This window comes from Quercus suber, unplaced genomic scaffold (genome assembly GCF_002906115.3).
Source record: "Quercus suber isolate HL8 unplaced genomic scaffold, Cork oak 2.0 scaffold_161, whole genome shotgun sequence".
Taxonomy (NCBI): domain Eukaryota; kingdom Viridiplantae; phylum Streptophyta; class Magnoliopsida; order Fagales; family Fagaceae; genus Quercus; species Quercus suber.
In genome coordinates this window covers 1,202,366-1,212,632 of record NW_027069622.1, presented here as the reverse complement: position 1 = coordinate 1,212,632, position 10,267 = coordinate 1,202,366, and the positions used below count along the sequence as shown (strand labels likewise).

At 34.5% G+C, this 10,267-nt stretch overlaps 1 pseudogene; it reads right to left on the bottom strand.

Moving 5' to 3' along the window:
- Positions 1 to 3,271: 3,271 nt before the first annotated feature.
- LOC111983102 (subtilisin-like protease SBT4.15) lies at positions 3,272 to 8,667 on the bottom strand (annotated as a pseudogene).
- Between the last annotated feature and the right edge of the window lie 1,600 nt (positions 8,668 to 10,267).

Sequence of the window (10,267 nt, the reverse complement as noted above, 5' to 3'; positions counted from 1 at the left end):
TGGTGCCCGTTCGATATCCCCTGAGAATGGTGATCAAGCAGCTCTACGTAATGCTCAGCTCATGGCATCCATGGCAGCATTCTAGGGTCATCGTCCCTCCGGGGAAATTGAGTTCCGGTCTGCATACTCTTGAGACCAATCCCAGTGTCAATGGGAACCAAATTGGTGAGAAGTATCTCTGTAGCCACCCCCCACACTAGCATATCCCTCTGCATGCTCTTCGTGGTCTCTTCTGCGACGTCTACCTTTTGCCTCTAACTCCAAATCCCTGACCAATCTACGCAAGCGTTCAAGTTCCTTATCTCTTTGGTCAAAACGCCCCTGCCCTGAAGCTCCTAATAATGTCCGGTGTGTTTGAAACGACCTTTCTCCAAGACCAGACTGCTCTTCCCCTTACTCATACTCCCTGTCTTCATGCCTCTTCTGCCTTCTTTCCCGCCAACCTGATCCCCGGGAAGATCTCTTACAACCACTTTCAGCGTAACTCCCTGATTAACCTCCAGACATTTTCCCTGCGCGAGTCTCGGTAGAACCACAGCTATGTAGGAGATCCCAACAGACGGCGCCAATTGTGCATGCTCGAATTCTACTTGATGGGCCAGGCTTAGAATTGGACTCACAATTTACTTGTATTAGTGGGCTTAGTGTTTCCTACTAAGGGTAGTTCCTGGCCAATTGACCCAACGACACCCCTTAACCCCCACGAATTCTCTCTCTTTCCTCCCTGAGTGACTCTCCTTCTTGATGATACCAGCTTTGACTCTCTCTTTTCCTCTCTCTTTTCTCCTTCACATTGCCAACCCCCATTCTTTACTCAATTCTCCTATTTATAGCTAGAGGTTTATGGGGGTTTCATGATTGCATTCTGGTCTCACTCGTGTGGGTGGGGTTCGATGTGATTATTCCTAACATGGAATATATCCCATTGAAAATGGTGGTAGTGGTTGGGAAAAATCTGCTACTTCTTTGGCTCAATGGACTGATGCTCAAAAGAAAGCTGCTAGTTATAATAGCAAGGCTATGAATGCTATATTTAATGTTGTTTCACTAGAAGAAATTAAAAAGATATCTAATGTAGAAGTAGCACACATTGAATGGAATATCTTACAAACTATACTTGAAGGAACTAAAGCTGTTAGAATAAAAAAATTGCAACGGTTGACTTCTAAATTTGAGAGTATCAAAATGTCTAAGGATGAGTCATTTGATGAATTTTATGCTAAACTCAATGACATTGTTAACTTAACATTTAATCTGGGTGAAGTTTATGAGAAACCTAAGATAGAAAAATCTTTAGATCCTTAACAAAAGACTTTAGACCCAAAGTGACAACCATCACTGAAAGCAAGGATGTGGATACAATTCCTGTTGATGAACTTGTAAATCCCTTCAAATTTATGATCTAACCTTCCTAAGACCAACAAGTTTAAATCTTTGGCCTTGAAATTAGTAGATGATGTTGATGATAATGTGTTTGACAATGAAATCTCTTCTATTGAAATTGCTTACCCTACTAAACAATTCAAAAACTTTTTGAAAAATAACAATAAAAATGCAAGAAACAAAAACTTGGCTGACTATAAGAATGTGAAGAAGAATGAGCAACCTAAGAATGATTCATTCAAAAAACCTAATTTTGGAAAAGAAAAGGTTGGTCAAACTTCTAGCAATTCTTTTGGTCAACAATGTTTTGATTGTCAAGGTTATGGACATATAAAATCTGAATGTCCTACATACTTGAGGTCTAAAGGAAAGGCCATGGCTGTCACTTTAAGTGACGATGAAGGACTTGATCATGATTCTGATAGTGATTAGGAAGGTAAGTTCATGGCCTTCACTGATGTTGCTGGACACTTAGAATGAGCAACCTTATTACCCAGAAAAATAGTGTAGAAAGCATGGTTGCAATATATAAAAGTTTAGATCATTATATATATATGTGTGTGTGTATGTGTGTGTGAAGATATATATTTGGCAAGCTCTCAAATAAAGCTGGCCAATAAAAAATGAAATAGCTAAACCGGAAATAACCAAGGGAATATATATCTGTCTAATAATCCCATGTTTAAATCCAATTAATCTTCCTGACTTTTTTTTGTATTCAAAACGTTTGACAAATACTAAAGGTTTGGATAGCCATAAAGTTAAAAACCATTTGAGCCCTAATGACAATAACTTCAGCCAATTAAGGTCAGAATTAAAAACAATGTATTAAGATTGAGAATCTGTTTGGGATCTGCTTATTTTGTTGAAGTTGAAAACTTTTTATTGAAAGTATTGTAAATAAATGTAAAAGTTAGCTGAAATAGTACAGTGGGGCTCATGAGTAGTACTAAAAAGTGTCGTGAGGCTTATTAACAATAGCAAAAATAAGCTGAATAATAAAATAAATTGGCAAAAAATAAGCTATCCAAACACAACCCGAATAAAGGGAAAAACGTTAGCCACTAACGTTTACTAGGCAGGCAACTCATAACAGATAGTTGAATGAAAGGTAATAAATATAAAATATTACTATTTTTATAAAAATATTTTAACAAGAACAAACTGCCACATGGCTGTAACTTATTCTTAATTCTTGTACAAACTGATATTAATTTAATTACATCATTAAGCCTATTCGATTACACATTGGAGCTTTACATTGATGCTGCTGGAAACTTGGTTGCTTCTGATGCATTCGTTACTGTACTGCATCACTATGTGTGTAAGGTGATTTTTTTTTTTTTTTCGGGGGGGGGGGGGGGGGGGGGGGGGGGGGAGGTGTGTGTTGTCATGCCTGTTTTGGGTGGCGATAAAGAATTCTCATCCTCAAGCCTCTTTGCCAAGGATTTATTGGTCAGTTCATGGAAGGCAATTCGTTGGAGAATTTGGAGTATGGCAATCTAAATTGCTCTAGTGGGATGATCAGCCGTTGAGTTGTTTGTAAGAGATAATTTTTAATTAAATGTCTTGTTCTTTAGTGTTCAATCTAGCTATCTAATGAGCTATATATCAATGGAGCACTCTTTCGTCACAAAATTTTAAATAAGGTTAGAGTTATCATAAATGACATATGTTAGGCCATTTTATTAATGTATTTTTTCAACTAGTTTTTATAGAATTCAAATCTTCTATCCCATTTTTGTTGAATTATATTACAACAAAATGGTAAATTATAAATACTTTGTTTCTTTCTATTAGAAAAAAAACATTAAATAGCGGCCAAATATGCATTTAGATTTTAGAGTATCAATAACTCTAAATTGCGGTGTGCAAATTTGAAATCAACTAAGCTTCACATAAAAAACTGAGTTAAATAACAAGCGTTCCCCACTTGTTCCAAGCTTGCACCCATATACTATTTACACAAAAAGCTTGCCAAGCTCTACATTATTAGACATTATATCGGCCTAAAAACAATTTGACCTATATGCCCAAAAAAATGAGGATGGGGCTCCTAACTCTGTGTTTGGCGTCACTCCATTCTAGTGATGCTGATACACTGGTAATATTTTTCAATGGTGGCCCCTTCATCACAACCGTGAAAGATTTTTTCTCGTACAAGTGACTAAAAGCTAGTTCTTTCGGAACAACAGTGACCTTGAGAGTTGCTGGTGCCTTGACAATTGCCTTGTATATAGCTTTTTCCAAGCCAACATTTGTAACTGTCCTATGAAAGATGGCTGATATACTAGAGTTAGCGCTATTAAGTTGCAAATACATGGATGGGTAATTTAGGGCATCATGTCCTCCAATGTCAGGGATACTCGAGCAATTTGTGTTCTCTTCAGTCAACACTTTTAGTGCTGTCCCAGTGTAACGCTCATTACATAGGAAGCGGATGTAGTCGGACTTTGACATGTCATAGATCAAACCGGGATGCAGTGCTTTAACCGGGTCAATTTGGCCGGCCCCATAGGCTAACTCAGCTTGGACATCCTTGATTTTCAATTGAGATGCTGATCATCAATTAAGAAGAAAAATTATAAAACACTGAGAAAGCCTAGCTAATCTTCATATAAAACTTATTTTAGGGAAGTGTGGGATGATATCTTGATCTATGTGTTTACACAGAAGGAATATATACATATGTTAAGATTATTACAAATTTTACTACTTGAGCTTAACACACTAAGGTGACCATAAATTTGATTGGTGCAACTTCAATAACTAATAAATAAATATTTAAATTATATTTTTTTGTGAACAGTGTCACACTAGTTTGTAAGGGTAGTGCAATAAAATTTGTAGCATCTCTAAAATCACTCATAAATTGAATATCATTAATTTCTTATTAGAAAATAATCATCTCCATTAATCACGGAGAAAGTCCGTATTACAATTAAGATTTGAATTAAGCTATCACAATATAAATATATATATATATATATTAACATGTGTAATATTTACTCTAAACCAATTGGCATGTTAAGTATTAACAACATTGCTTGTAAACAATGAGCAATGTGATTGCATTGGAGAATTTAAATTAAACACTAATAACCTCTAATTGACACCATTCAAGTGGTGGTTCTTGTAAAGTGGCACTAATCTTTAACACATCATGAGTTTAAATGGGAGAATTTAAGGGGACTAACCAGTTGTCATTAAGGCCGATTTGATTGTAGCGGGAGACCAATTAGGGTGGAATGATTTGACATAGGCAGCGGTAGCTGCCACATGAGGGCAAGCCATTGATGTTCCAAAAATTATATTATACACATCAAATCGGTTGTCTTCAAGATCCCCAGTCACTGATGAAAGTTTAGAGTAAGCAGCTAGAATATCTATTCCAGGTGCCACAATATCCGGCTACAAATCATACATAATTTAAAATCCTTATTCTAGTATATATGCAAAAAAAAAAAAAAAAACCACAAATTTATGCCTATAATGGTAATCATTGCAAGGGTTACCTTAATTATGGTGGAAGAGATTGTGTTTGGACCTCGGGATGAAAAGGAAGCCACAAAGGGTGTAGTGGCATTGTGGATTGCTTTAGACTTGTATATGACAGCCTGAGGGGCTCTGAAAGTTTTACCAATGAAAAAGAAAAATCCATAAAGAAAGTTCAAATGTCAATTAGAAAATAAATATAGATAGAATTAAAAAAAAAAAAAAATTTGGTTCCCCATACTTACCTGGTTGAGTTAACATATTTTTCAATTTTGTCACCAACATTAGTGTCAATGAAGGCAGCAGGGATGGTATATGTAAAGCCTGTATTAGACTGCTGTTGGAGAGATACAATAGCCCCCAACCCACCTATTTGCTTAATGTAATCTTGAATTAGTCCTTCTTTGCATAGCACAATCTTTCCTTTGACCTTATTCGCGTCCAGACTCCCTTCATCACACAACCTGCCCAATTCTTTAATTGATTAGTGCTACTAATATTAGTAGTCTGACTCTGAATATATATTAGTTAAGGTGATCTTCAATTAAATTTAAAAATAATCATACTCTAACATAATCTAAGTGTATGTGTGTGAAGCTCCTTCCTAGAGATTTGAACTCTAATCCTTGCCCTTCTTTCCTTTATCACACAAGAACTTATATTTGTAAAGGGACTATTGCGTCAAGGGTAAGCATCAGCTAAAATTCCTTATAATTACTAGGGAGAGTGATCTTGTTCTAAACTTCCATTGGCTGCTTTTATTGCGGTGGTTAGAGGGTACATCCGTTTCTTTGGTGAAAACGTGTTGATGGAAAATCCCTGTTATACAATGCACCGGTAAATGTGTATGTTAAAGTCATATATATATTTAGAAAACCCACACACAAATCAATGAAGAAATATTAGACTCATTATTAAATATTATAGAACTTAAAGACTCATCAAATATTAGAAAGAAGTAACTTACAGCAATCTTCTCAACCAAAAAGAGAAAAAAGAAAAAAGAAAAAAAAAAGAAAAAAGAAAAAGAAAAAAGGAGCTTACAGCAGTTTTTATGCTATTTCCAACTTTAACCAGAGTCCTAAACTGCCTATCCATGCTAGAAGCACCAACAGTCAATATCCAAGGAGCTGTGTTTTGCACAGAATACAAACTTGGGCCGTTATTCCCAGCTGAACATGTTGTCAAAATCCCCTTCTTCATTGCATGAAAGGCACCGATCGCAATGGGATTGTCAAAATAGCTAGTCGAATCCCCTCCGATGGATATTCATATCAAGTCAACTCGATCATTAATGGCATCATCCAGTCCAGCCATAAGGTCTATATCACTGCAACCATCGACCTAACATACCTTGTACATTGCAATGCGTGCTGATGGAACCCCACCTCGAGCTGTGCCTTTGGCTAAACCGTATAAGCTTGCCCTTGCTATCGAGGCACCTGCTATAGTGGACGAAGTGTGACTGCCGTGGCCTTCCTCATCTATTGGGGATGGATTTGGGTGGGGAGTGGTGGAAGCATGGTTGTAGAACCTTGCACCTGTTACCTTGCTGCATAAAATGGTTAAGGCTTGGAAATTAAATGAGACATCCATGCATGTATAGAAGTAATATTTAAAAAGACAACATTTTTTTCCAGAATGGTTGATATGGTATTTTGTGATTGGAATAAAATTACTTTAATTTAGATTCATTCAACATAATTTTTATTGTGCATCGCCATATTAACTATTGTAAAAAAAAAAAATTAATTAATTAATCAAATATTGTGTTATTAGACACATTGTTTTGTGGTAGGTCACAATCTAGGAGAGAGATTGAGATTGTTTACTTGTTACATCCAGTGAAGTTGCCTCTGACTTGGCATGTACCCTTCCATTTTGATGGAGGAGGTCCAAATCCTTTGTCGTCAAAACTTGGAGCATCAATATAAATTCCTAAAAAATATGGGGAGGAGAATGGAAAGATTTGAAAAGTGATTAAAATTCCTCCACGATGACAGGTTACATGGAAAAGTCAAAACTCTATGAGAAGTAATCTTAGTTTAGTACCTGTATCTAATACACCAACAATAACATTACTTTCAATTTGATGATTTCTCTTCACTGATTGAGGCATTCCTAAGAAATCCCATGATCTTGTGGTATGAAGTTTTCGCCTTTTGCTAGGAAACACCGACACCATATTTTCATTCTCTGTAATGGATGCATATATGTATATAAATTACATAAGACAATCAACCCAAGTAAAAGAAAAAGAAAAAGAAAAAGAAAAAGAAATGATGTGTAACATGAAGTTTTTAATTTGCACCTTGTAGTCTTTGAACTTCTTGTGGCAATAGGTTTGCTGCAAATGCATTAAAACTCTTTGTGTAGCTATATATTCTGGACTGTTGGGCAATATGATCACTGAAAAATGGCAATACTCAACGTTTAATTGTCTACCCAAATGTTACAATTATTTATTTATTTAATGTGAAACAAAGTACAAACACACACACACACACACAAAAGGGAGAGGGAAAGATGTTCTAACACAAAGGCACACCATAATTTTACTCAAAAGCCATGGTAACTTTTAAGAGAGGGTGGGACAAGTTATACAAAACAAAACACACTCTCTTAAGCAATGTAGGACAATTATCTTTTTTTTTTTTTTTTTTGAGAAACAAATACACACATAAGAGAGGGAAAAAGTGTTACAATTTGTTGCATGCTAGATGTGATGTCATATCATATATGGATTACACCCTAAAAACTAATTTTATATCATAGAAAAGCCCAATATATGCTATACATATTGATAAGCTCCTAAGTCCTAAGTCCTATAGCCATTATGGAACCCTCCCCACCACCAAATCTTTGACCCTTGTATAAATTATACTCTACCGAATTTGTTATATATGAATCTTGAACGGTTGGAATGTATAATTTGCTTTCCATGAAAGTGAAGAACAAATCAACATTAATTGCCAAAGGCCTTGTAGCTGAATTGGCACATTCCCATGCACAAAGTGTTTGGGGGTCTAGGGGGGAAAGGGTTCGAATTGCGGGGTTAGCAGCATGTTGTAATTATTTCAAAAAAAATAAAATAAAATAATTGCTATAGAAAATTTTGGGATTAGTGAACAAATTAAGAGATTGATTGCTAGAGAAAATCATGGGATTGAGACAATTAATATTTAATATGTAATTCAAATTAAGATTATTTTTTACTTTTGTATTTTGAGCTTGTCTCGTTGAAGTTGGCCATTTAGCCAAATCATGTAAACTCTAATGTTTTCTCTCTTCTTCCTTCTCTTTTCTTTATCTCATTTACCAATTTCTACATGAACTGTTCTAGGTATAAATTACCAAAAAAAAAAACTATTCCATGTAAGAAACAAATGGAAAACTATTATTGTTTGAATTAAACATGAGTAGATGTAAGCATGCAATGTTTAGATATTTTGTCATTCCACTTACTCTTTAACAACTGGAGAAAGCAAGTTGTGATGAAGATCAGTAGCAGAGGCTTTTGACTGCGGTGCCTTTCCCATGTACATGATTTACGCCTATGTGGTAATGAAAAACAAATTTTTGATTATATGAAGGAAATTATAATATTAAATAATATACATAATTACTGTTCATGCAAATTATAAAAATATATTCACCTTTCTAACTGTATCGCTAGAACCATGAGTGAATGACCAATGAAGCTGCGTAGCTAGAAGGAAGAGGGTGATCATACAAATTCGAACCATTTTTGATTCCTCCTTTGTATGCAGTACTGCTCTTCCTTTCTCTCTTGCTTTTTGTCTTGCTCCTATATTTATAGTTAGAGATTTTGTCTTTTGTGTTTTCCTATTCTGGTGGAGATTTTCAAGCTAAAATGGAATCTTTGACTTTTTTCAAAATTACGATTCTTGCATAGACTAATTAATTAAAGGTAAGGATGGGGAGATTTGATGCAGTTTGCTATACAAATGATTCTCCATCTCACAAGGTTTAATTGTGCAATATTAGAAAAAGAGAAGCAATGTTTTCTTTTTTCTATCTTTTGCTCGATAGGAAAATTAGAATTGGAAACAGAGGTGTTCAGGTGTAACTTCAATATAATTAGTTTCCCATTGTTTCTTTTTTAGCTTGTCGTCCTTTTTAAGAGGAGACATTGAAAAAATTTAAGTGTTGAAATTTTTTGTTTTTAGAGATTTTTAATTTTTAATTTTTAATTAATTAAACAATGTAAAATTCCTCAAAATTAAACAATGTACAAATTAAGAGTTTGTTATTTATATAACTAAAACAAGTGTTAAAACTAACTTCTAAACTCATGTTGGAGGCTGAAATAGAATTTTAACAACTTTATTTACACCTTTAAAATTTCATCATGCCACACCATTGTTGTAATGTAAAAAAAAATTTCATAATTATTTATTTTTTTATTTTTTTTTTGAGAAACAAACACACACATGTACACACAAGGGAGAGGAAAAGGGGTTCTAATACAAAAACACACCACAACTCTACTCAAAAGCCATGGTAACTTTTAAGGGAGGGTGGAACAAGTTGTACTATACACAACACACTCTTTTAAGCAATGTGAGACAATTAACCATTTTTTTTTACATTTCATCATTTTATTGGACAAATTAAATGCTTTAGGCAAGATTATGTAACACTTTACTGAAAATTTGGACGAATGTGCTGCTAATGAAAATAGAGAATAACTTTGGGGGGTAAAATTTCAATTATGAAACTTTAGGGTGAAAATTCCAAAGAACCCAAACTTTAGGGGTGTAGCTTGCACTTTTGCTTTATTATTATTATTATTATTATTATTATTATTATTATTATTATTATTTTTAGTTATGGAATTTTTGTTGGGTCATAGATTGACTCCAGTTAATTAATATAATTTCCCAAGTTAATTAAGGGGCTGTTTGGGGTTTTTTTTAATTATATTTTTTTATCTATATTTTTTTATCACTCATCACTCCTCACTCAATTTTCGTCACTCATCACTTATCACTTAAAATTCCCCACTTTCCTTAACACCATCGTTTGGCACATATTTTCACTTTATATCACTCAATTTTTTTTTTTTTTTTACTTTTTGTGGGACCTATACTTGAGCAGTTGGTCAGAGACTGCTGTTAGCGTACCCACCTTACCCTTATTTCTCACCATTTTCTTCACTGATCATTTTATTTTGCCACCACCACAGTCACAGTTTAACACGAAAATTCCATTCACAATTTAACTAAAGACTCCATACACCACTGTCACAGTTTAACACGAAAATTCCATTCACAATTTAACTAAAGACTCCATACACCACTGTCACAGTTTAACACGAAAATTCCATTCACAATTTAACTAAAGACTCCATACACCACTGTCACAA